The 25,002-nt window shown below is 38.4% G+C and overlaps 1 protein-coding gene across 4 annotated transcripts in view; it reads right to left on the bottom strand.

Annotated features, from left to right (window-relative positions):
* The window catches only part of CLVS1 (clavesin 1), a 437,253-nt gene that overhangs the window by 101,232 nt on the left and 311,019 nt on the right, over positions 1-25,002 (bottom strand).

Raw genomic sequence — 25,002 nt, 5'->3', positions numbered from 1 at the left:
ATTTGCCAATCATTTTTCCCCAAATTTACATTCCAGAGGCCCTAGAACAACTCCATTTGCCCTTAGGGTCTCTTGTTTTTTATGGCTACTAAGAATTTTAGAATTGTGTCAGTATTTTTATTAATTTATGTATGCTTAATTAAAACATGGCATAAATCTCAACATACATACATCTGTCTGTCCATCAATTTACTGAGTGGGTTCCAGGCCTTGTGAATAAAAGATACCTAAGATTTCTTATAGGCCCTTGCCTATAAGAAATTTACTCTACTTGAAGAGGCAGAAACTTAAATCAACAATGCAGAGCAGTAAGTTTAATTCTGGCATGAAAATATGTGCATTATGTTATGAGAATACGTAAGAGGGGAAGCCAGATCTAGTGCATTTACATATTTTTTGAAATTACCAGCACTTGAGCTGCGTCTTGGAGTACAATTAGGTGAAGAGCAGGGACAAAACAGAAGGAGCTTCCAGCTTTGTTCTTTTTACTTAGGATTATCGTGGTTGGCTATTTGGGTTCTTTTTTGGTTCCATATGAATTTTAAAATAGTTTTTTTCTAAATCTGTGAAGAATGTCAATGGTAGTTTCATGGGAATAGTATTGAATCTATAAATTGCCTTGGGCAGTATGGCCGTCTTCACAATATTTATTCTTCCTATCCACAAGCATGGAACATTTTTCCATTTGTTTGTGTCGCCTCTGATTTCTTTGAGCAGTGGTTTATAGCTTGTAGTTCACCTTGAAGAAGTCCTTCATTTCCCTATTTAAAGATTTTAAAATAAGGTAGTGGTGATTAACTGAACAAATGTGGAATAGAAGGAAACTTCTTCAAAATGATACAGGACATCTATGAAAACCCCACAACTAACCTCACACTCAATTACGAAAGACTGAAGGCTTTTCACATAAAATCAGGAGCAAGACAAGAATGTGTATTCTCACTACCTCTATTCAACATCGTTCTCTCCAGGGCATTTAAGCAAGAAAAAATAAATAAGTAAAATGTATCCAGATTGGAAAAGAAAAAGTAAAATTATTTGTTTTCAGTTGACACAATCTAGTATGTATGAAATCCTCAGGAATCCAATTTTAAAAATGATTAGTACTAATACGTCAGTTCAGCAAGGTTTCAGGATAAAATATTAGTATATAAAAATCAAGTGTATTTCAATACACTAGCAATGAAGAATCCAAAAATAAAATTAACAAATTAATTTTATCTAAAATATCAAAAAGATACCAGAGAGAAAACAAAAAAAGAAAACTTCAGGCCAATATCCCTGATAAATATCATTGCAAAAATCCTCAACAAAATACTGGCAAACTGAATCCCACAGCCCATCAAAAAGCTTATCTACCACAATCAAGTAGGCTTCATCCCTGGATGGAAGGTTGGTTCAACATACGCAAATCAATAAATGTGATTCATCACATAAACAGAACTAAAGACAAAAACCACATGATTATCTCAATCGACGCAGAAAAGCCCTTTGATAAAATTCAACATCGTTTCATGTTAACAACTCTCAATAAACTATGTATTGAAGAAACATCCCTCAAAATAATAAGAGCCATATATGACAAAGCCACAGCCAGTATTATACTGAATAGGCAAAAGCTGGAAGCATACCCCTTGAAAGTTGGCACAAGACAAGGATGCACTCTCTCATCACTCCTCGTCAACATTGAATTGAAAGTTCAGGGCAGCGCAATCAGGCAAGAGAAAGAAATAAAGCATATTCAAAAAGGAAGAGAAGAAGCCAAACTATCTTTGTTTGAAGATGACATAATCTTATATCTAGAAAACCTCATCATCTCAGCCTAGAAGCTTCTTAAGCTGATAAGCAACTTCACCAAAACCTCAGGATACAAAATCAGTGTGCAAAAATCACTAACATTTCTATACACCAACAACAGGCAAGTTGAGAGCCACATTATGAATGAACTCCATTCACAATTGCCACAAAAAGCATGAAATGCGAAGAATATAGCTAACAAGGGAAGTGAAGGACCTCTTCAAGGACAAGTACAAATCACTGCTTGAAGAAATCTGAGGTTACTCAAACAAATGGAAAAACGTTCCATGCTCATGGATAGAAAGAATCAATATTGTGAAAATGGCCACACTGCCCAAAGCAATTTATAGATTCAATACTATACCCATGAAACTACCATTGACATTCTACACAGAATTACAAAAAATTATTTAAAAATTCATATAGAAGCAAAAAGAGCCCAAATAGCCAAGACAATCCTAAGCAAAAAGAGCAAAGCTGGAGGCATCATGCCACCCAACTTCAAACTATACTGCAAGCCTGCAGTAACTAAAACAACATTGTAATGGTATAAGAACAGACACATAGAGCAATGGAACAGAATAGACATCCCAGAAATATGACTGCACACCTACAACCATCTGCTCTTCAACAAACTTGACAAAGACAAGCAATGGGGAAAGGATTCCCTATTTAATAAATGGTTGCTGGGAGAACGGGCTAGCCATATGCAAAAAATGGAAATTGAACCCGTTCCTTACACCATATACAAAAATCAACTCAAGATGCACTGAAGACTTAAATGTAAAACCCAAAACTATAAAAACCCTAGAAGAAAATATAGGCAATACCATTCAGGACATAGGCACAGGCAAAGATTTCATGATGAAAACGCCAGATGCAATTGCAACAAAAGCAAAAATTGACAAATGGGATCTAATTAAAAAGCTTCTGCACAGCAAAAGAAATCATCAGAGTAAACAGACAACCTACAGAATGGGATAAAATTTTTGTAATCTATCCATCTGACAAAGGTCCAGCATTTACAAGGAACTTAAACAAATTTACAAGAAAAAAGAAAACAACCCCATTAAAAAGTCAGCAAAGGACATGCACAGAGACTTCTCAAAAGAAGTCATACATGTGGCCAACAAACACATGAAAAACAGCTTAACATCACTGATCATTAGAGAAGTGCAAATCAAAACCACAACGAGATACCAGAATGGCTATTATTAAAAAGTCAAGAAACGACAGAAGCTGGAGAGGTTGTGGAGAAAAAGGAACAATTTTACACTGTTAGTGGGAGTGTAAATTAGTTCAACCATTGTGGAAGAGAGTTTAGAGATTCCTCAAAGATCTAGAGGCAGAAACACCATTTGATCCAGTAATTCTTTTACTGGGTATATACCCAAAGGAATGTAAATCATTGTATTATAAAGATACATTCACGTGTATGTTCACTGCAGCACTATTCACAATAGCAAGGACATGGAATCAACCTAAATGCCCATCAATGATAGAATGGATAAAGAAAATGTAGTACATATGCACCATGGAATATTATGCAGCCATAAAAAGGAGTGAGATCATGTCCTTTGCAGGGACATGGATGGAGCTGGAAGCCATTATACTTAGCAAACTAACACAAGAACAGAAAACCATATACCACATGTTCTCATTTTTAGGTGGGAGCTGAATAATGAGAACATGTGAATACAAGCGGGGAACAACACATTGGGGCCTGTTGGAGGGTTAGTTAAGGGAGGAGGGAGAGCATCTGGAAGAATAGTTAATAGATGCTGGGTTTAATACCTAGGTGATGAGATGATCTGTGCAGCAAACCACCATGGCACACGTTTATCTATGTAACAAGTCTACACATCCTGCACATGTACCCCTGAACTAAAAATAAAAGTTGAAAATAAAAAATCAAAAACAATAAAATACCTACAAATAAATTTAACAAAAGAAATGCAAGACTTAGGCTGGGCATGGTGGCTCACATCTGCAATCCCAGCACTTTGGGAGGCTGAGGCAGGTGAATCACATGAGTTCAGGAGTTAATGACCAGCCTGAGCAATATGGTGAAACCCCGTCTCTACCAAAAATACAAAAATTTACCAGGCATTGTGGTGCACACCTGTGGTTACAGCTACTTGGGAGGCTGAGGTGGAAGGATTGCTGGAACCTGGGAAGTCAAGGCTGCAGTGAGCCATGATCACACCACTACATTCCACCCTGGGTGACAAAGCAAGACTCTGTCTCAAAAAAAAAAAAAAAAAAAGTAAGACCTATAAAACAAAGAGTATAAAACATTATTAAATGAAATTAAAGATCTAAATAAACGGAAAGACTTAATATTAAGATAGCAGTACTCCCCAAGTAGGTCTAGAGAGTCATTGCAGTCTCTATCAAAATCCAAGCTCCTTTTTTTGCAAAAATTGACAAGCTAATCCTTAAATTCATATGAAAATGCAAGGGGCTGGATAGCCCAAACAATCTTGAAATATAAAAATAAAGCTGGGTGACTAACATTTTCTGATTTGAAACTTATTGCAAAGCTATAATAATCAAGACAATGTTGTACTAACACACAACAGACATATAGACTGATGGGATAAAATTGAGGGACCAGAAATAAACCCTTACATTTATGGTCGATTGATTTCCAACAAAGGAAACAATACTATTCAATGAGAAATGAAGAGTCTTCAAAAAATGATGATGGGAGAAGTGGATATCTTCATGCAAAAAATAAAGTTGGAGCCCTACTTTACACCATACACAAAAGTCAACTCAAAATAGATTATAGATCTAAATGTAAAACTCTTAGAAAAAACATAGGAGTCAATCATCTTGACTTTGGGGTAGGCAATGGTTTCTTGGATATGACACCAATAAGCACTAGCAACAACAAAATACATAAATTGAACTTCATCAAAATTGAAACCTTTATGCCTTAAGAGATTCTGTTAATATGGTAAAAAGACAACCTACAGAATGAGAGAAAATATTTGATTTTACCAGGGAATTATATGTAAACATGTTTCTCTTATAACTCCAAAATTAAAAAAATTAAAAGTTGGCACAAGATTTGAACAAATGATTCTCCAAAAAAGATATTAAAATGGCCAAGAAGCACATGAAAAAGACTTCAATACCATTAGTCATTAGGAAAGTGCAAAGCAAAACCACAATGAGATACTGTTTCATATCAACAAATATGGCTGTAATTTAAAAAAACAAGAACAAAAATGGACAATAACCAGGGCTGGCAAAGATGTAGAGAAATTGGGGCTCTCACACATTGTTGGTGGAAATATAAAATGGCACAGTCACTTTGGAAAATGGTTTGACAGTTTCTCAAAATGTTAAATATAGAGTTATCATATGATCCAGCAATTTTATTCCTAGATATATAACCAAGCAAAATGAAAACAAATATCTATACAAAAATATGTGCAGGGATGTACATTGCAGGATTATTCACGATAGCCTGCAGTGGAAACAACCAAAATAGTCTTTAACTGACAGATGAATAAAAAAGTTTGGTATAGATATGCAACAAAATATTCAGCAATGAAAAAGAATGATGTTGTGGCACATGCTATAACGTGGAATCATCTTGAAAACGTTACACTGAGAGAAAGAAGCCAGTTACAAAGGACCACATATTGTATGATTCCATTTATGTGAAATGTCCAGAATCAGTAAATCTATAGAAACAGAAAGTAGACTAGTGGTTGCCTATATCTCTGTAAAAGCGGAGAGTAATAAACAGAGAATGATTGTTAGTGGGTATGAAGTGTTTTTGGGGGTAATGAAAATGTTCTAAATTAAATTGTGATGATGGTTACACGACGGTGAATATACCAAAAAGTACTAACCGTGCACTTTACATGAGTGTCTTACATGGCATATGAATTATATCTCAATTAAGCTGTCTAACCCAAAGTAAATTAAATTTTAAAAATATAACTTTGTGACCAACAGAAAGATGAAAGGAAAATACACCAAAAGATGAATTATGGTTCTCTCTGTGCTGAGGAATTATGGTTGATTTTTATATTTTTCTTCGTACTTTTTGGAATTTTGAAAAATGCTGCAACAATTTTTTATTACTTTTTATTTTTTAAACTTACAATTTAAAATATGTATTCAAATTACAGTAAAAGGAAATGGTATATACTAAAAGACAGATTTGATTTTTAGAAAGAGGAATATGAAAACTTGTGAATGAATTAAAGCAAACCTAGACAAGGCAGAAAGAAAAGTTAGGAAAACTGTTTTGTCCTCTGGGAAACAACTAATGAAGTCCCAAATCAAAGCAGTGGCTCTAGGGATAAAGTGAAAAGGATGGAACATTTTAAAATATTGAGGAAAATCACCAATTATATACATAACAAGAATAAATTCATGAATTCAGTCAGAGTTTCCATTTGGGATAAGTGGGTGAATGGTGGAACCTATCAATACCTTAGAAATAACTGACAAGTGTGGGAAAATATGTATATTACTTCAAAATCAATTTTTATTTAAGGAGAAAATAGTCTTAAAGCACAGGTTGAGAGTCAAAATGTCTTACCTTGAAAACACCCACTCCTGAAGTTTACGATGACGTTTCTAGTTGTGTCACTAACTAGCTTTGTAATGTTGAACAAAACACTTTGATTCTTCATTGAGAATTTGTATAAGAAGATACTCTAAAACAGTGAGTGTAAAAGAGTAGTCTCTGGCCCAACCACATCAGCATCATCACATGGGAATTTGATAAAAATGCAGATTTTTAGACCCCACCCCAACACTACAGAACCAGAAACTCCATGTGTGGGCCCAGCAATCTTTTTCTTTTAATATTTATTTTTTATTCATTTGTTATGAATTGACAATAATTGTGTATATTTATGGGGTATGATGTTATTTTTGATCTATGTATAAATTATAGAAAGATTCAATCAAGCTAATTAACATATCCATCACCTCAATGATTTATCATTTTTTTGTGTGTGTGGTGAGAATGTTAAAAGCCTATTAGCAATTTTGAAATATAAGATACATTATTATTAACTGTGTTCACCACGCAGTGCAAGAGATCACTAAAACTTATTCCTCCAGTCTAGCTGAAACTTTGTACCCTTTGGTCAACATTTCCCCTTTCTCCATTCCTCCCCCTCTCCCCCAGCCTCTGGTAACCACCTTTCTAGTTTCTGCAGCTATGAAATTGCCTTTTTGAGTTTCCACATGTGACTTCATACGATATTTGTCTTTCTGTCCCTGGCTTATTTCGTTTAGATAATGTCCTTCAGTTCCATCCATGTTGTCATGAATGACATTTCTTTCTTTTTAAAGGCTGCATAGTATTCCACTTGTGTCTATATACCAAATTTCTGATAAGAGGCTACTATCTAAAATATATAAGGAACTCAAGCAACTCCATAGCAAGAAAACAATTGGTAAAAAAATGGGGCAAAGGATTTGGACAGACATTTCTCAAAAGAAGAGATATGAATGGCCAACAGATATATGACAAAATGCTCAACATCTCTATTCATTAGGAAAATACAAATTAAAACCACAATGAGATATTACCTCATACCCGTTAGAATGTCTATTATTAAAATGATGAATGATAAGTGTTGGTGAGGATGTGGAGAAAAGGAAACACTTGTACATTGTTGGTGGGAATGTAAATTGGTACAGCCATTGTGGAAAAGAGTATGACAGTTCCTCAAAAAAACTAAAAGGAGAGCCCTGCATGCTGGCTGCCTGGACATAAACTCAGTGCTGCTGGCGAGGCGTGGAAGGAGTGAAACTCACCTCGCTGGCTGCATGGGAGCTGGGTGAGGCCTGTCACCGCTGACTTTCCCCAACTTCCCTGATGACCTGTATGACCCAGTAGAGGCAGCCATAATTTTCCCTGGAACATAACTCTGATAACCTGAGAACCCCCGCCAATCCGCCACAGTGGCTGCAGCAAGCCCCACCCCAGGAGCATCTGAGTTCAGACCCACCTAACCCTGCCCCGACCTGATGGTTTTTCTCTACATGCTCTGGTAGCCAAAGACAAAAGACATAAACTCAGGAGCTCTATGGCCCAGCCCATCACCTAAGAAACCTGAATACTTATCCTGGCCAACATAAGGCAAGCTTACATCCCCCTTCTACTACCACAGCTGGTGCTCTCTTGAAAGTGTCACCTCCTGGGCCAACCAACTCAAGCAACTGATAACAGAACAATCCTGCTCCAAAGAGGGAGAAAACAACCACCAATTCCATTGCCTGCAACATCCTGGCTAACCAGAGGTTCTGAGTCTGAGCAGGTGACAACTTCCCTGCTAGAATAACCATCATTTGAGAAAACCAGTGCACTAAACAAAACTATAACCAAGGACTCCCACAGAGTCCACTTCACTCCCCTGCCACCTCCACTGGAGCAGGTGCTGGTATTCATGACTGGGAGTCCTGAAGATGGATCACATCACAGGACTCTTTGCAGACATTCTCCAGCACCAGTCCAGAGCCTAGTAGCCCCAAAGGGTGGCTAGACCTATAAGGGAAATAACAATGATTGCAGTCTGGCTCTCAGGAAGCCCCATCCCTAGGGGAAATGGAAGAGCACAACATCAAGTGATCACCCCATGGGAAAAAAAGAATATGGACAGCAGCCCTTGAGTTCCAGATCTTTCCACTGAAACAGTCTACCCAAATGAGAAGGAACCAGAAAAGTAATTCTGGTAATATTACACAACAAGGTTCAATAACACTACCAAAAGACCACACTAGCTCTCCAGCAGTGTTTACAAACCAAGAAGAAACCTCTTAATTGCCAGATAAAGAATTCAGAAGGTTGATTATTAAGCTACTCAAGAAGGTACCAGAGAAAGGTGAAAACCAACTTAAAGAGATTTTTTTTAAATACAGGATATGAATGAAAAAATCTTCAAAGAAATATATATCATAAAGAAAAGACAATCACAACTTCTAGAAATGAAAGACATACTTAGAGAAATACAAAATACACTCGAAAATTTCAACAATAGAATTCGGCCAGGTGTGGTGGCTCATGCTTGTAATCCCAGCACTTTGGGAGGCTGAGGCGGGCAGATCACCTGAGGCCAGGAGTTGGAGATCAGCCTGACCAACATGGAGAAACCCATCTCCACTAAATATACAAAATTAGCCGGGCGTGGTGGCACCTGCCTGTAATCCTAGCTACTCAGGAGGCTGAGGCAGGAGAATCGCTTGAACCCAGGAGGTGGAGGTTGCAGTGAGCCGAGATAGCACCACTGCACTCCAGCCTGGGCAACAAGAGCAAAACTCTTTCTCAAAAAATAAAAATAAAAGAAAAAGAATTAAACAATGATTTAAAATTTATCTTTTTTTTTTTTTTTTTTGAGACAGAGTCTTGCTCTGTCGCTCAGGCTGGAGTGCCAGTGGTACCATCTTGGTTCTCAGGTTCAAGCAATTCTCCTGCCTCAGGCTCCTGAGTAGCTGGGATTACAGGCATGTGGCACCAAGCCCAGCTAGTTTTCTTGTATTTTTAGAGGAGATGATGTCTCACCATGTTGGCAAGGCTGGTCTCGAACTGCTGCCCTCAAGTGATCCACCTGCCTCGGCCTCCCAAAGTGCTGGGATTACAGGCATGAGCCACTGTGCCAGGCTATCATTCTAATCATAAGTGAGGGATAAGATTTTAAGAGGTAAAAGGGTAGGGGGATTGGCAATACTACAGGCTGAGGTACCAGTGGGAATGCAGAAATGGGAATTTATAATTTTATAATTTATAGTTGATTTGTAATCAGAGAAAATCAGATAACTGGAGCAGGGAAGAGGGCACCATTAGTCAGCACTGATCAACAAACTTAGATGAGTAGAGTAGGCCAATTTAGAAATTTTTTTTTTCTGAGATGGGGTCTCACTTTCTCGCCCAGGCTGGAGTGCAGTGGTGCAATCATAGCTCACTGCAGCCTCCAACTCCTTGTCTCAAGAGATCCTCCTGCTTCAGTCTCCTGAGTGGCTGGGACTATAGACCTGCACCACCATGCCCAACTAATTTTTAAAATTTTTTGTGTAAAGATGGAGTCTCACCATCTTGCCCAGGCTAGGACAGCTCACAAATACTGAATATCAGATTTACGTTCAAAGTTGATTATTTTCCCTATGTATGTATTATACTTGGGCTAATGGAGTTATTATATAAACTTAAAGAAATGCAAGCATTATAGAACAAAACCACAAGAACAATCAAGAAATTGAACTTTGTACCAAAGTACTTAATGATAACATGCTCTGACCTGAGAAAAGAATTGCAGAATGTTTCATGTTTTAGCTCTATCAAGATGTCATTTCTTTTATAGCTTCTGAGCTATAAAACTGGGTCTTCTCTATAGATGCTCTTTTAGAACAAACTTTCCCCTTCCAAAGTCTTGAAATCCCCTTTAATGCTGCCCTATACTCTTTTATTAAAGGAATATCTTAATTAAATCCTCATTCAGTTAGTGAAAAAGGTCATTCATAATTTCTTCCAAATCCTTAATGAGTCTACAGATTAGGGCATTAAGGATTACTCCTCTCAACAAATGACATTTCATTTGAGCTAGCATTAGCTTAATCTTCTTGGTTATTTCACATTGTTAATATTATCCATTAAACATCTTTAAATTACTAAAATCCAGTCTATTATTAAGGCAGAAAAATTCATTTTTCTATGTACTTTAGAATTCTCAGTAGTGAAGGTATTTTCCAAACTCTTCAGTCCAGCTTTTGAGCCCTGCAACAACTACCCCTGTGTCTGGCTTACCCATCTCATTTGTCCTTTTCTTCCAGGTGGTCCCAAAGAAACATCAAGTTAATCTTCATCCCGTCCTGGGAGTACGACCAGCTGGTTCCTCCAACTATACTGCTAAAAATTCTGGCACATGGTAAGTTGAATAAATAGTTGCTGAATTGAAGTAAGTCTCATCTTTCTGTCCTCTGCAAATTCACATTACTCATACTTATCAAAGATTGGCTGACATTTCTCACAGAATGAGTTCAATGAATAACTAGCTCTGGCATCACTGTCCTTCTTAATAGGTCCTCAGCATTGATTTTATCCATCTTCTAAAGTGCGTTTCAGGATGTGTTATCCAATAACCAGTATTAGGACAAATCAAAATACATAGAGAAATAGTTAACTTAGATTTCTTGCTCGTATCTCTTCAAATATAAATTCCAGATAGACTAAAATGTTAAAATACAAAAAAAAATCTAAGTCTAGAAGAAAACAGTAGTGAGTTTTATATAACATTTGGGATAAAGACTTGCTATAACAAAGGCAGTTTAGCAGACTTGATTATATAAGCTTTTTTAACTGCTTTAAAAAAGAACAGCAAAAATAAACACTTGTAAATTTAAGCTATGAAAAATATTTGTGACAAGATAAAAAGTTAATTTCCTTAAGTAACAAGAATATCTTACAAATTAGTAATAAAACAAGAGTTTTAAAACCCCAATCAAAAAATGGCTAAAGTACATTAACAGGCAATACACAGAAAAGAGAATACAAACATTTAATAGACATACGGCAAATTGTCGCACCTCACTAGTAATCAAAGCAAACTGAAAAAAAAAGATGCTATGCAGTATAGGCATTGTGGAGAGGCTACAAGCAACAAAAACTTGTGTTTGGTACCCAGTGTTGGTTTGGGTTAAGGAAACAGACTCTCTCATACATTGTTGGTGAATATTAAAAAGCCCTTCTGCAGAGCATTTTCAAGATGCTCTTCACCTCTAGAAGTTTATCCTAAGGAGTTAACTCCTGTGGCCAAAAATTTAGCTAAAGAATTATTCATGTCATAATTTCACACAATACCGAAAGCACTGGGAACAATCTAAACATTCAACAGTTGGGAATTGGTTAATACATGATCATATAACTAAACAATGATGTAGTCATTGTAAACAATGAAGTAAAATATTTAAAGGGCTAGAAAGCTGTTCACTTTAAAGTGAAAAGAGCAGATGCCCGGTTTAAAATGTTTATTTCTGAGTAGGATTGGATATAATTTGCACTTTCTCATTTTTATTTATCAGAATTAGCAGTATTTAAAGGAAAAAATCTTTTTACAGTGGGCATGTGTAAGGAACTCCCAAGAGTAGGATTTTTCAAGCTGAAGTTGAGTTTAGACAATATTATGGATTTCAACCTCCAGGCATTTACAACACGTATTATTCTTCCATTTTGGGAAATCTAAAAGGCAAACCTTCAAAGAGCTCTTTCTTGGTCATATGGAAACTATTTTTATTATAAAATGACTTTTTTACTCTCATAAAACCTTAAAAAATTAGTATTAATAATTTCTGGAGCTTCCAAGATATACAAATGACCAAAGGTTTATCTCTTAAGCTGTACATTTTATACCATATTATAGCTATTTTAGATGAACATCTCTCTAATATTTTATGCACTTCCGTGATGGCTTCAGTAATCCTTGTTGAATATGACTGACACTCTTCCAGATAGCTCAAGCTCATGGCTGTGCATGTCATATCTGATTCTATGATATGCCAGTGCTCTCAGGGCTACTAAGATACATGACTCTAAATGGCCTCAGTCATAGTGCTTTCTAGCTTCAGTTGTAAAATTTTATGTTATTTGTGTTTCTTCCCTGGCTGTCGGCTGTTATTTCTCTCTCTTTTTTTTTTTCCTTTTTCGAGATGGAGTCACCCAGACTGGAGTGCAGGGGTGCAATCTTGGCTCACTGCAAACTCCACCTTCCAGGTTCAAGCGAGAGCCTCCTGCCTCAGCCTGCAAAGTAGCTAGGACTACAGGCACATGCCACCACATCTGGCTAATTTTTTTTGTATTTTTAGAAGAGACTAGGTTTCACCATGTTAGCCAGGATGGTCTCCATCTCCTGGCCTTGTGACCCACCCGCCTCGGCCTCCCAAAGGGCTGGGATTACAGGGTGAGCCACCGTGCTTGGCCCTGTTATTTCTTGATATTGTCTATATGCTAATGTGGGTTAGCCTCTCAACCCAAATTCTTTATTGAGACTTCTAGTATGTGGTGAGGTTGGAAACTACATGACCAAATCAACAAGAATTATGTGTAAAATTAGAATAAACAGTCTCTAAGGGAAGTTTGAGGGGTTTTCTTAAGAATAAAGTGTGTACATTATGTTAAGTGCCAGGCACAGAAAATAAAACACTGCGTGTTCTCACTCATATGCAGAAGCTCAAAATGTTGATCTTAAAAATGTTGATCTCATAGAAGGAAAAAGTAGAACACAGGATATTAGAGGCTAGGGAGGGTTAGGGGGAAGCAGGGGAATGGGAGAAATTAGTTCAAGGGTACAAAATTTATTGCCAGATAGGAGGAATAAGTTCTAGTGTTCTATAGCACTGTTAAGATCACTATAGCTAACAATAATATATATTTTCAAATAGCTAGAAGAGAGGATGTTGAATGTTCCCAACACAAAGAAATGACAAATGTTTGAGATAATGATATGCCAATTAGCCTGATCTCATCTCTATATATTGTACGGATTGAGACATCACTATGTACCCCATAAATATTTATAATTACTATGTCTCAAGTTAAAAAATAAATAATAAAAAAGATATAACAAAAAAAGAATGAAGTGTGCAGGCTTAGTGCAGCCATTTTGTGACACTTATTTGATGCTGCATATCCTATATTTTAGGAGATACAATTGCTGTATAATTAAGTTCCACAAAGACAATATGCTACTGCATTTTTTAGGCTCAAAATTTTCAAGAATAATTTATTTAATAAATTCTAAATATAGACATTAATAGTTTCAGATCTTTTATAAAAATGTTACAAACAGATATGATACCAAGGTGTTGTCATACTGACCACTTATGTCATGGTGCTCCTGTCTGAACCAACCAAAAAAAATGATTGATTCAGATAGGAACACCATGACATAAGTGGTCAGTCACTTCTTTTTGTATAAACTGGACTGCAGCAAAGCTGATCTATAGTTTTGAAAGTCAAGATAGTGACCACCACTGGGGTCAATCACTGGTACGTAGTATCTCTGGGTCACAGTTACTATTTTTTCTTGATCTGCATTTGGTTTACTAGATGCTTTTACTTTCTGAAAAGTCACTGAGCTACACACTTATGATTTGGGTAGTTCTGTCAATGTACCTTACTCATCAAAAGAGTTTTTACACAAAAATTAAGTCCTTTGAAATATAAAAATCCAGCAATCCCCCTCCTCGGTATCTACCCACAGGAAAAGAAGTCATTATACGGGAAAGATACTTACACATTCATGTTTATAGCAGCACAATTTGCAATTGCAAAAATATGGAATCAGCCCAAATGTCCTTCAATCAACAAGTGGATAAAGAAAATGTGATATATGTATATCATGGAATACTCAACCACAGAAAGGAACAAACTAATGGCATTAGCAGCAACCTGGATGGAATTAAAGACCATTATTCCAAGTGAACTAACTCAGGAATGGAAAACCAAACATAGTATTCTCTCACTCATAAGTGTGAGCTAAGCTATCAGGATGCAAAGGTATAAGAATGATACAGTGAACTTTGGGGACTCAGAGGGAAGTTTAGGAGGGGGTTGTGTGATAAAAGACTACACATTGGGTACAGTGTACACTGCTCGGGTGATGGGTGCACCAAAATCTCAGAAATCACCACTAAAGAACTTATTCATGTAACCAAACACCACTTGTTCCCCAAAAACCTATTGAAATTTAAAAAAAAAAAAAGGAACTGTACAGTGGAATTTTGTCTTTGGGCTATAAAGGGCTAACAATTCTTGTTTCTTTTTGTTTTTGTTTTTGTTTTTGAGATGGAGTCTTGCTCAGCCACCCAGCCTGGAGTGCAGTGGCATGACCTTGGCTCACTGCAACCACCATCTCCCGGGTTCAAGCGATTCTCCCATTTCAGCCTCCAGAGTAGCTGGGATTACAGGCACCCTCCATCATGCCCGGCTAATTTTTGTATTTCAGTAGAGATGGAGTTTCACCATGTTGGCCAGGCTGGTCTTGAACTCCTGACCTCAGGTGATCTGCCCACTTTGGCCTCCCAAAGTGCTAGGATTATAGGCATGAGTCACCGCGCCCGGTCTTACTAGTTTCTTAGCAACAAATGTTCTTCTTTGGTGAATTTGGACTATATGTTACCACTTATTTATTCAAACAAAGTATACTTTCTCTCATGGTGGAACACAACAAAAAGTCCAAGGTCTTTAGTTGGCCTCAAAGGCAATTAAAATTTTATTGGAAATTGATGTTTGATTGTTTCAATCAATCTTTTTCGTATTCTTATTTTGAAGTGATGATTTGTTGCTCTCCTGCTCCACTTAATGAAAGGGGTGTAGGGAGGATCAAATAAGATAATGTTTGTGAAAGTATTTTAAGTGCCAGACTAATAGGTACCATCACTGCTATCATCATCATGATCATCATTACCATCATCAGCAGCATCCTTGTATTTACCGTAGACTAGAAAAAATGAGCTTGAGATATTTGTCATTCCCTATGGTTATTTTGCTTATTTCTTATATCATAAACACTAGACTTATATCATGAACACTAGACTGCCTCCTGAGCTAGAAATTCCCACATCAGAGAGGGCCAATATGTGGCAGGATTGCCTGGGTACCATCCACACTGAAGGAAAATCATGAATCAATCACTGTACTCTTTTTCAGCTGAGCATGGCGTTTGCATCAGAATTCTTCTCAATACTTCATTCTAATTGTTTAAATTTGATATGTGAGAGCAAACCTATTTCCCGTTCTGACCTAGGCTCTAAGGCTATTTCTGTAGAGGTAAAATTACAGATTCATAGCATTAGAAGATGAGAAGGGTTGTAAAGATTTATGAAGTCCAGGGTTTATTAAGTGTGGTCCTTCAGCCACCTGCAGCATCATCTGGGAATTTGTTGAAAATGCAAATTCTTACCCTCACACCCCAAACTACTGAATCACACACACCAAAGTTAGGATTCTAGAATCAAGGTTTTAACAAGTTCTCCAGTGACTCTGGGAGTTATAAAGTATGAGAACCACTGCTGCAGTCCAATCCCCTCAGTTCTTGCTCATAAAGAATCTCAGGTCTCCAGGTGTCAAGCAATTTTCCCAAGCATATCTATGGAATTAGTTGCCTAACGGAAACAATAATCAACTTTCCAATTCCCGGGTGGTGTATTGGACAATAAGTTAAAAAATGCAACAAAAAAGTCCCTCAAATTTCTACCTCATTAAGTTTCTAATTGGAAATGCTTGTCATTGCCTGGCATCTTTGGGGACTACTCCCCAACATTTTAGTCTCTATGGTTCAGGTGTAGAACCTTGGGTGGGCTCAAGATCTCATTTAGCCAAAGCACCCCTCAATCCCCTCACTCCTGCCAAGAACGCAGACAACGCAGACACTAGAGGTCACCCATACCTGAAACTTTCAGTCTTCATTGTTATCTTATGAAAAAATCCTGACCGAAAATAAAGTCAGTACAGAGAAAAGTGAGACAGAGATGGACAGAAAAAAGTGATAGTTTCCATGACATTGTTTCAACTTCAACTCTGGTCTAGCTCAGCCTGGAAAATACAGAGAATTGTCCTGTTATGTAAATGCCCTCCTCTCCTCTTTTTTTTCACTAATTCTTTTGCAAGGGCATTATTTTAAACACCTGTAGTTTAATCACCAGAGAGTGTGGGCTGTGCAGGGCAAGGTTCTCCACAGAGTTTCTTTCCAACAGAGTCCCTTCAAGAAAGCCAAATGCTGCTTTAAGTCTGATGCTAGCTCCCCTAGAACACTGACAGGACTAGAAACCTGTAATAGTCTCTATTTCTGCTAATATATTACATAGTGTATTCAGAACAGAGTCCCTGGACAGCCATACCACACTTCATTTTATAATAATGAGAGGCAGAGATCTCTTCTTTGGTGAACTGAGAAACATTAACGTGGAACTAAACAATTCACAGAGGCCAGTCCTTTGTCAAGATCAATCTCCCCCAGCTGTTTGAAGACCCTTAATATATTCTTCTCGTGAAAATCTTGCCCAACGGAGAGTATGATGGAATACTTCTTCCACCACCATGCTCCTGCTACCTCTCCTCCGGTTTCCTCTATGCCCCCACCACCTGTGGTTTGTGGACACATTTCTTAGCACAATTATCTTCCTTTCTCCACCCCCTTTCAATCCAGAGCTCTGTAGATGACACCCCCACCAATGCAATGCCACGGTTTCTCTCCAAAGCCCCAGTTCCTTAGTTTCTGTCCTAATTCTTCTCACAGCTTTCTGTCCCGATCTCCCTGTTCTCCTGCTTCTCATCTACCTTGTTCATGACACGTTGCTCTTCACTTGGGTTCTTTTCTCAGTCGCTGCTTCTCCCTCCCTAGGTTTTTTCTGAATGATATTTTCTTTCCTCTGATTTCAAGTACCACCAAATCTATGGATCCATCCTAAACCTCTTCCTCTTCCTTCAGCTCAGATTTAATGTAAATGATGAAGATATCCACAGTATCTTAAATTCAGCATATCTAACCCCTAAAAAATGCTCATTACCTCCCACATCTGCCTGTTCCTGTCTGCACGATCTCACCAGTAGGCATCACCATTCACCCTTCACCTTAGCTTCACACCTGACCTTCATCCTTGACTCCTCCTCCACCACTTGCCACACAGCCAACCCTCAACCATTGCCTTATCTTTCTTCCTATGTGGTTATTGAATCCCTTTTATCACTCCTAGTTTAGATGCTTATCATTTCTTACGTAAATTATTGCAGTTGCCTTTTAATTGGTTCTCCTGCCTCTAACCCCTCCCTGCTCATAGCCACCAAATTAATCCCATGTGAAATATAAATCTGTGTTGCCATCTTGCTTCCATATGTCCGGTGGCTCTCTAAGTCTGCAGGAAGAGAACAAACTCTTTAGCATGGTCCAGGGGCACACAAGCTCCTTGCCTGGTGCTTGTGCATTCCAGAAAAATTAAATTAATTCTGTTTCTCTCTCCTACTGAGCTGTCTCTATGTCTTTGTCCATATTCTCTCCACTGTCTGTAAGCACTTCCTGCATCTTCACTTACTATTCCACGCTCACCTGCTGAGTATCAGCTGAGGCCTGGCCTTGCCCAGGACGCAATTCCTAACTCTACATGGCTAGATTGGATTCCTCCTCTGGGATTTTATTAGCTTGGTACATGTCTCTTTTTCCAATTATTTTAAAGAAATCATTTCTTTGTAAGTCCACCTCTGCTTTGAACTATGACCTTCCTGAGAAGAGGAACTGCATCTGTTTATCTTTGTGACTGGCTGGAAGTAACAGCTTAGTGACTGCTTCCTAAATGGATGAATCAGAGGGCTGGTGAGGTTTATAATGCATGGGAGTCTGAAAACACCATTTATCAAAAGTACACCAAAGATAAACTCATTTAAATGGAACTATTTAAAATGGGCCATACTGAGCCTGCCATCAGAATCACCAGAGTGTCATTAGCCCAAATTATCTTCCTGAGTTTAATTGATACTTAATAAGGTAGAGCATTAGAGGAGATATTTATTCTTCTAATATTCATATCATAACATAATGCACTCTTGCAAATTCAAAATTACAGCTTTGTGACCTGAGGAAGTAAAACATAGTTTGCCTAGAGGAAAAGTGTCCTTCAAGCATCACCAGAGTGTTTAGAAAACATGAATTAAAAAACTTCTTGACAAAATGCAAATATCCTTTTCCTTCCATCTGTTCTATCCGATATTCTTTAATACATGAAAACTGTAAAAATTAATAAAAGATGCTATAAATGTTACCACTGAAGAGAGTCCTACAGGATGAAAGAGGTGCATTTCAGCCTCATTAATCACCACACTGCAAAGGCATTGGGAAAGGATTCATCCCTCAATTGTCAGGTGATAATTAAAATGATCACACCAATGAACAGAAAGAAAAAGTGCCTCAAGGGTCACTGCGTGGGCAGGTGACACCAATCTCGCCCTAAGTCGTTACCTATAGTGAGCAGAAATAAGGAACTCTCTTGTTTATTTAGGGCCAGTGAACAGGCTGGTAAGGTCTAATTTTCAGAGATCCAAATTACAACGCTGGGGCAATGGAGAGTGATTTCATTTAAATGAGTGCACTAGAACCACATGGGCCCACAGACAAGGGCTGGCCTCTTCATTCTTTCAACAACACTCTAACATTGAGTAGCCACTGGCTGTCTGCCAGGCATGTTGCATGTACTATTTGATTTTCACCATAAACCTCGGAGGAGGGTACTGACACCACATTTCACAAATGAGGAAACTGAGACCCAGAAAGTGAATGATTTGCCTGAAGTCTTTGAGGGGCAGAGCCAAGACTGAAGCCCAGACAGTGGACTCTACTCTCACCCACACCAAAGTGTGGTTTGTACCAGCAGCATCAGCATCTTCTGGAAGTGTGTGTGAAGTGTAAATTCTTGGGCTCTGCTCTAGATCTATGGAATCAGAAACTCTGGGAGTGGGGTCAGCACTTTGGATTGTAACTAACCCTCCATGGGCGTCTGCGGTGCTTAAAGTTGATATCCATCACGTTCTACTATAATACCATGTTTTAGGGCACGGCTTCTCAGACTTTAACATGCATGCAAATCACCTGAAGGACTCATTGAAATACTGCTCTGATTCAGTATGTCTGGGGCAGGGCCTGAGAATCTGCATTTCTAACCAGCTCTCAGTTCTGCTGGTAGTGCTGGTTTGTGGACTACACCTGGAGAAGGAAGGCCCTAGACTGACTGTAAGCACCTGGAAGCCAGGTTGGCTTTTTTCCCTGCTGTACTCCTGTTTAGAAGACTAGCTGACCCATATTTTATGTTGGATGAATACACCATGAGTCAGGATATCTGCATATCTGACGTATGGACTGCAGAATTGGTGTGAATATATTAATATTGCTACCTTGAAATGCATCTGCCCAACCTGACTGTCAAAATTACTAATCACAATATGATCCATCATTGATACTCATGAACTACCATTGCCCATTGATGTGACAGAATTTTCATTGTTCTAATCTTTTGAGTGAATATGGCAGTTTGGATTTGCCAAAGGGAAGTGAACATATCATGTTTTGGAAAAGGGGGCAGGCTGTGGGAAGGAAGCCAGAGAGAATAAATCAAGATTTGAGGAGTATTAAAAAAGAGATGCCAAAGAGCTAAAAACAGAATTACCATTCAACCCAGCAATCTCATTGCTGGGTAAATACCCAAAAGTATATAAATCATTCTACCACAAAGGCACATGCATGCATATGTTCATCACAGCCCTATCACAATAGCAAAGACATGGAATCAACCTAGATGTTCATCAACAGTGGACTGGGTGAAGAAAATGTGATAAATATACACTATGGAATAGTATGCAGCCGTAAAAAAAAAGAATGAAATCATGTCCTTTGCAGCAACATGGATGCAAATGGAGGCCATAATTCTAAGCAAACTAACATAGGAACAAAAAATCAAATACCTCACATTCTCACTTATAAGTAGGAGCTAAACAATGAGTACACATAGACACAAAGAAGGGAATAATAGACACCAGGACCTACTTAAGGTTGGAGGGTGGAAGGAGGGTGAGGAACAAAAAACTACCTATTGAGTATTATGCTCACTACCTGGGTAATGAAATAATCTGTACACCAAACCTCAGCAATGTACAGTTTTCCCATGTAACAAAACTGCACATGTACCCCATGAGCCTAAAATAAAAGTTGAAAGGAAAAAAATGTAATTCTCGCAACACAAAAAATAATTAAATAAATAAAGGACACTAGGGAGATAAGTGATTTGCAGTTGGCTAAGCCTCTGAGCATTGCTCCATGTTCCATCCTACCTGGACTAAAAGTTAGAAAGTCATCATTTAGGGTCAAAAAAAGAAAAGAGTTGGAAAAGCAACAGACCTCCTTTTCTACTAAAGTGGCTCAAAACTGTTGGAAGAAGTTGAATCAAAGTTGATATAAATGTCATAAAAAACAGCTTTAACAGAAAAAAAAAGTCACACAATAAACCTTGAACAAAGAGTTAATGAACGCATAAAGTTTTCAGAATGGCTAGACCATAATGACATGAGCATGAAAATGAGAAAAAAACAAAAAATAGATCGCTTTCTGGATCTCTTCCAAAAAGTGAAAAACACACTTCTCTAAATCCGTAACAAATATCTGGGTCCTCCAAGGAATCAAATATTTTTAAATCGCCTACAGGACACAAGACTGTAACTCTTCCTAAGTGAAACACTTGAGGAAGGTAGCTCTTGAAGTATCTGGGTTGGCTGAACATTGATAAACACAGTACATTGATTGTAATCACTGGGCTGCAGTGATTTATAAAAAATAATGTCAAAAGTTGATTTTGGACACGTCACAATGCTCAAGAGCAGGACTTCTCATTCTGCCAGAAATCCCTAGCAGAACTGAGAATAACGCTGAGCTGTATTAAAATGGTAGCATAAATATTACTTTGTTTGATTAAAATTTAAACAAATTGTAATGAACAGATACAACGGCTCTTTTAGACTTTATATTGACCACATTTAAAGATCAAACGGCCCAGCAGGAGTACATGACTTTCAAGCACTCTCAAAATTAGTATTTTGACTAAGATTTTTTGAACTAATATTTATAGAATATTTATGTAACTGGGGCAACTTAATATTCTAAACAATGACAATTCTTCAAAGCATTGCTCTAAAAGGAGGAATTTATAATACATACACTATTAGCATTTCATGACTGGCTGATACAAGATAAATTTTGATGTAAAAATCTGATGATCCCTAAAGAGAGGCCTTCAATATGATTATTATAATGACTCATTAATAAGCCTGTGAAGGGCATAACCAAGCTCCATGCACATGCCATTTTTCAATGATTATGGTCAGAAGCAGTATTAATTACTTTTTAAAGCACAGAAATACAACTGGTAGACCAAAATAGAAGACTGTCCCCTGCTTGCTAGCCCAGTACCCCTTACCTCTACAGTACCTAGAATCACATCCACTTTGGGGTCTATTGGGAATGTGAGTAATCCAGAAAACACAGGTATATATTCTGATTCAGAATAATAGAAGCTCCTTGATGTTACATTGCAATGGCTTTTCCAAGAGATATTCCAAACATCTTTTGCGTATTACAGATGCTCTGATATGCTGCCCAGCCACAGAGAGGGCTGCCAGAAAGTCCTCAGATAACAGCTCCCTTTGGAACCTCTAGCTGAAGAGAACCACTTTGCCCAAGTTTACTACCTTTTCCTAGTACAGCCAGCACAGTGACTGAGCGCTGTGTGCATATAAAGGCCCTGACTGTTAAGTCAAACTGCAAATGCTCATTCCGGCTTCAGAATGTCTGAGGCTTCACTGGAGATGACTGAATGCCAGCTTAATTTCTCCTACTGTCCAACTTTCTTCTGTAGTAGCTTCCCCAACAGGTGTTGACCCAAAGAGCACTCCCTAATAAATCTTTGGCATGTTAGTCACATCATAGTCTGCTCCCCAGAGAACTCAAAGTGTAACAATTAGTAATCAAAGAACCCAACGTGTAGCAATTACTAATCAAAGTTCTCCTTCAACAACTGTCTTTATGGAGAACTAGGAACCATGGTAATAGGACTAAAGCTTCAGGTTCTGGAACCATGCTGTGATGCAAAGTGCAGGATTGACCCAGAATGACCTTAAATTCTCACTGCCTAAAGATTGAGCTGTCTGGGATGGGCCCAACCACCTTGTCCTTGCAGGAGGTATTGTATTACCTATTTGGTGGGGGAGATGGGGGAGGGTGGGGAAGGTGGGGAGGGTTTCATACCCTAAGGCCCAAAATTCTCCAGAGGTTGAGAAGCAGGTAATCCTAGACAAATGCTATAAACAAACAGCTGAAATCCCAAACCAGATGGCCTAGCACCAAATTGGACTGCTTATTTCCCCTGACAAGGCCACTTTCTCACTCCTACCCTAGAGAAGGCAGGATGGCAGAGAGAGCAAGTTCTCTGCACGGGAACACAGGATCTCCCTCCCTCACAACCTCCCACATGTCCAAAGGATGCCTGGCTTCTTCAGGTCTCTCTGAGGGTGCATGGGAGGAAGGAAGCATGTGGCTTGTCTTCTCTCATCAATGCTGGCTGCATGCGGCTTTTCTTTTCCCTATTAAAGTCTGCCAGTGGTGTTGGAATTTATCTTGAATTTTTGTGGCTAATAAATGGACACCTGTATTGGGCCCTCCTTGCACAATACAGACCACAAAGGAATGAATTCTGCTTAGTACCACTTATGGCTTTTTCAAGACATCAGAGGGGTTAATGGCTACCTGAAAAAAGTTGCTAGGAGAGCCAGTGGTAGATTGACCGAGGCATCTGAATATCCCAAAACCAGAGAGCGGATAGCCAGAAGTGAGAAGTTTTAAGTAGCTGGGCAGAGTTGACCATCCACTGTGGGCAAGAGCAGAATTGTCTTCAGTAGCCCTGAGTGCTTCCTCAGCATGGCCAAGTCAACAAGCTAAAAAGCATGGGATGGTGGAGCCCCTATCCTTGATGAAGGAACTGTACCCCAGCTCAGCTCCCCATGGACCATGGGCTTCCTCCCCATGACAGGCGGGCTGTTCCTTAACAAAAGCCGTAGGACATTATGAAATTCATCTTGGACCCTGGAGTGTGACAACTGAAGGCCCAAATGGGACCCAAGTTGCCCCTCCAAAGGTCCTCTAGTATTTCCCACAAGAATAGCTTTGATTTATGTGTAGCATTACCTTTTAAAACACATTCACATGGATTAATTCAGTAAGATCTCAGTAGGTTCACGTCAACCTACTGAACTTTTCAAGGGACGTATTAAGTAATCCATACATTTTCAGGGAGAAAAATTGGAACATAGGGTTGGATAAAGGACATTTCTCTTACTGATTTAAGAAAAAAAATTTATAAAGGGCTAGAACTTGAATCACAGCTACTTGCACATGTAATAAATTATCTTTTTTTAAAAAGGTAAGATTACATGCAGCTTGTACAGAAATTCCTGGAAATATGGTCAGCATAATTTAAGCGCATGATATAAGCCCTGAAGCTTACTTTAAAACTTCCTTTGATAAAAGCTTTAAAGAGAGAGATCAGATGTTCAGAGGCTTAGGTGAGAGGAGGTTGGAGAAAAGGAGTTAGAGCTAAGAGGAAGTGACTGATGGAAAAGAACACAGAAGTCTATGATTAGGCAAGGCAGGATGCTCCATGTAGTCTGTACATTCAAAAGCAATTTTACAAATGTCCCCCAAATACACTATATGATGTAGCCACCCAGGACAATGTGGCATCCCTGGAACAATGTGGACTTGCTGTTTCTTTTCTGAAATGCCTACCCTACTTCTCCTCCTCTGGGAAATAGGATACGTTTCAATAAAATAAGATCCATTCAATAAATACATGCTTATCAGAGGCCCACTAGGTGCCAGATATTTGCTGGTGGCCAAATAGGAAGAAGCCATAATGTAAGAAACAGACCCACCAGTTATTGCAGTGGAGTGTAATGGATGATCGAAATGAGTCCTAGTCTTGCACTTTGAAGAGCATGAGTAATGACTACTTGATCTGAGAATGTCATATTTTGCTGTATACATAGCTGCCTATAACTGCCATCTATGGGGGGAGGGTCACTCCATAGAGTTAATCTGCCTATGAAATTAAGAAGGGACATAAGTTTTATCTACACTGATTTGAAATGTCTCCAAACTATGCCCTTAATTTGTTATAGTAATAGTAATTTGTAATAATGTGTCACCAGAAAGCTAAGCAGCATTGCCTTTCTGAGTTACTTCTCATAGAATCCCAGATCCTTAGAAAGTAGAAAGAACCCTAAAGACTAACCATTCTACCCTCCATGTAGCCCAGAAACCTCTTCTCCAAAATCCTCATAAGAGGTCATACAAACAGGAGGTAATTTCATCTGCTTCCTTTGTTTGCACTGAAGTGATCCACTTGAGCGCAAGCTCGGTAGCACGTTACACTCTTGGAAGTAGTGATCTGCAGGGTGCATTTCTGGGGCACAAAAATGCTTCTGAAAGCCCCATGCCACCCCTGTATATGACATGCTCATAAAGCAGATGTTTCCTAGTTTTAATTTTTGTGAACTCTCTGATGGATTAAGCCGAACATCTTGGAGCTTTATTCATTATTGCTACAGTGGATAATTTGTGCCTGGGGTAACAGTAATTTGGAGTT

This window comes from Pongo abelii, chromosome 7 (assembly GCF_028885655.2).
Source record: "Pongo abelii isolate AG06213 chromosome 7, NHGRI_mPonAbe1-v2.0_pri, whole genome shotgun sequence".
Classification (NCBI taxonomy): Eukaryota; Metazoa; Chordata; class Mammalia; order Primates; family Hominidae; genus Pongo; species Pongo abelii.
The sequence above is the reverse complement of the archived record's forward strand: the minus strand, read 5'-3'. Positions and strand labels throughout refer to the sequence as shown.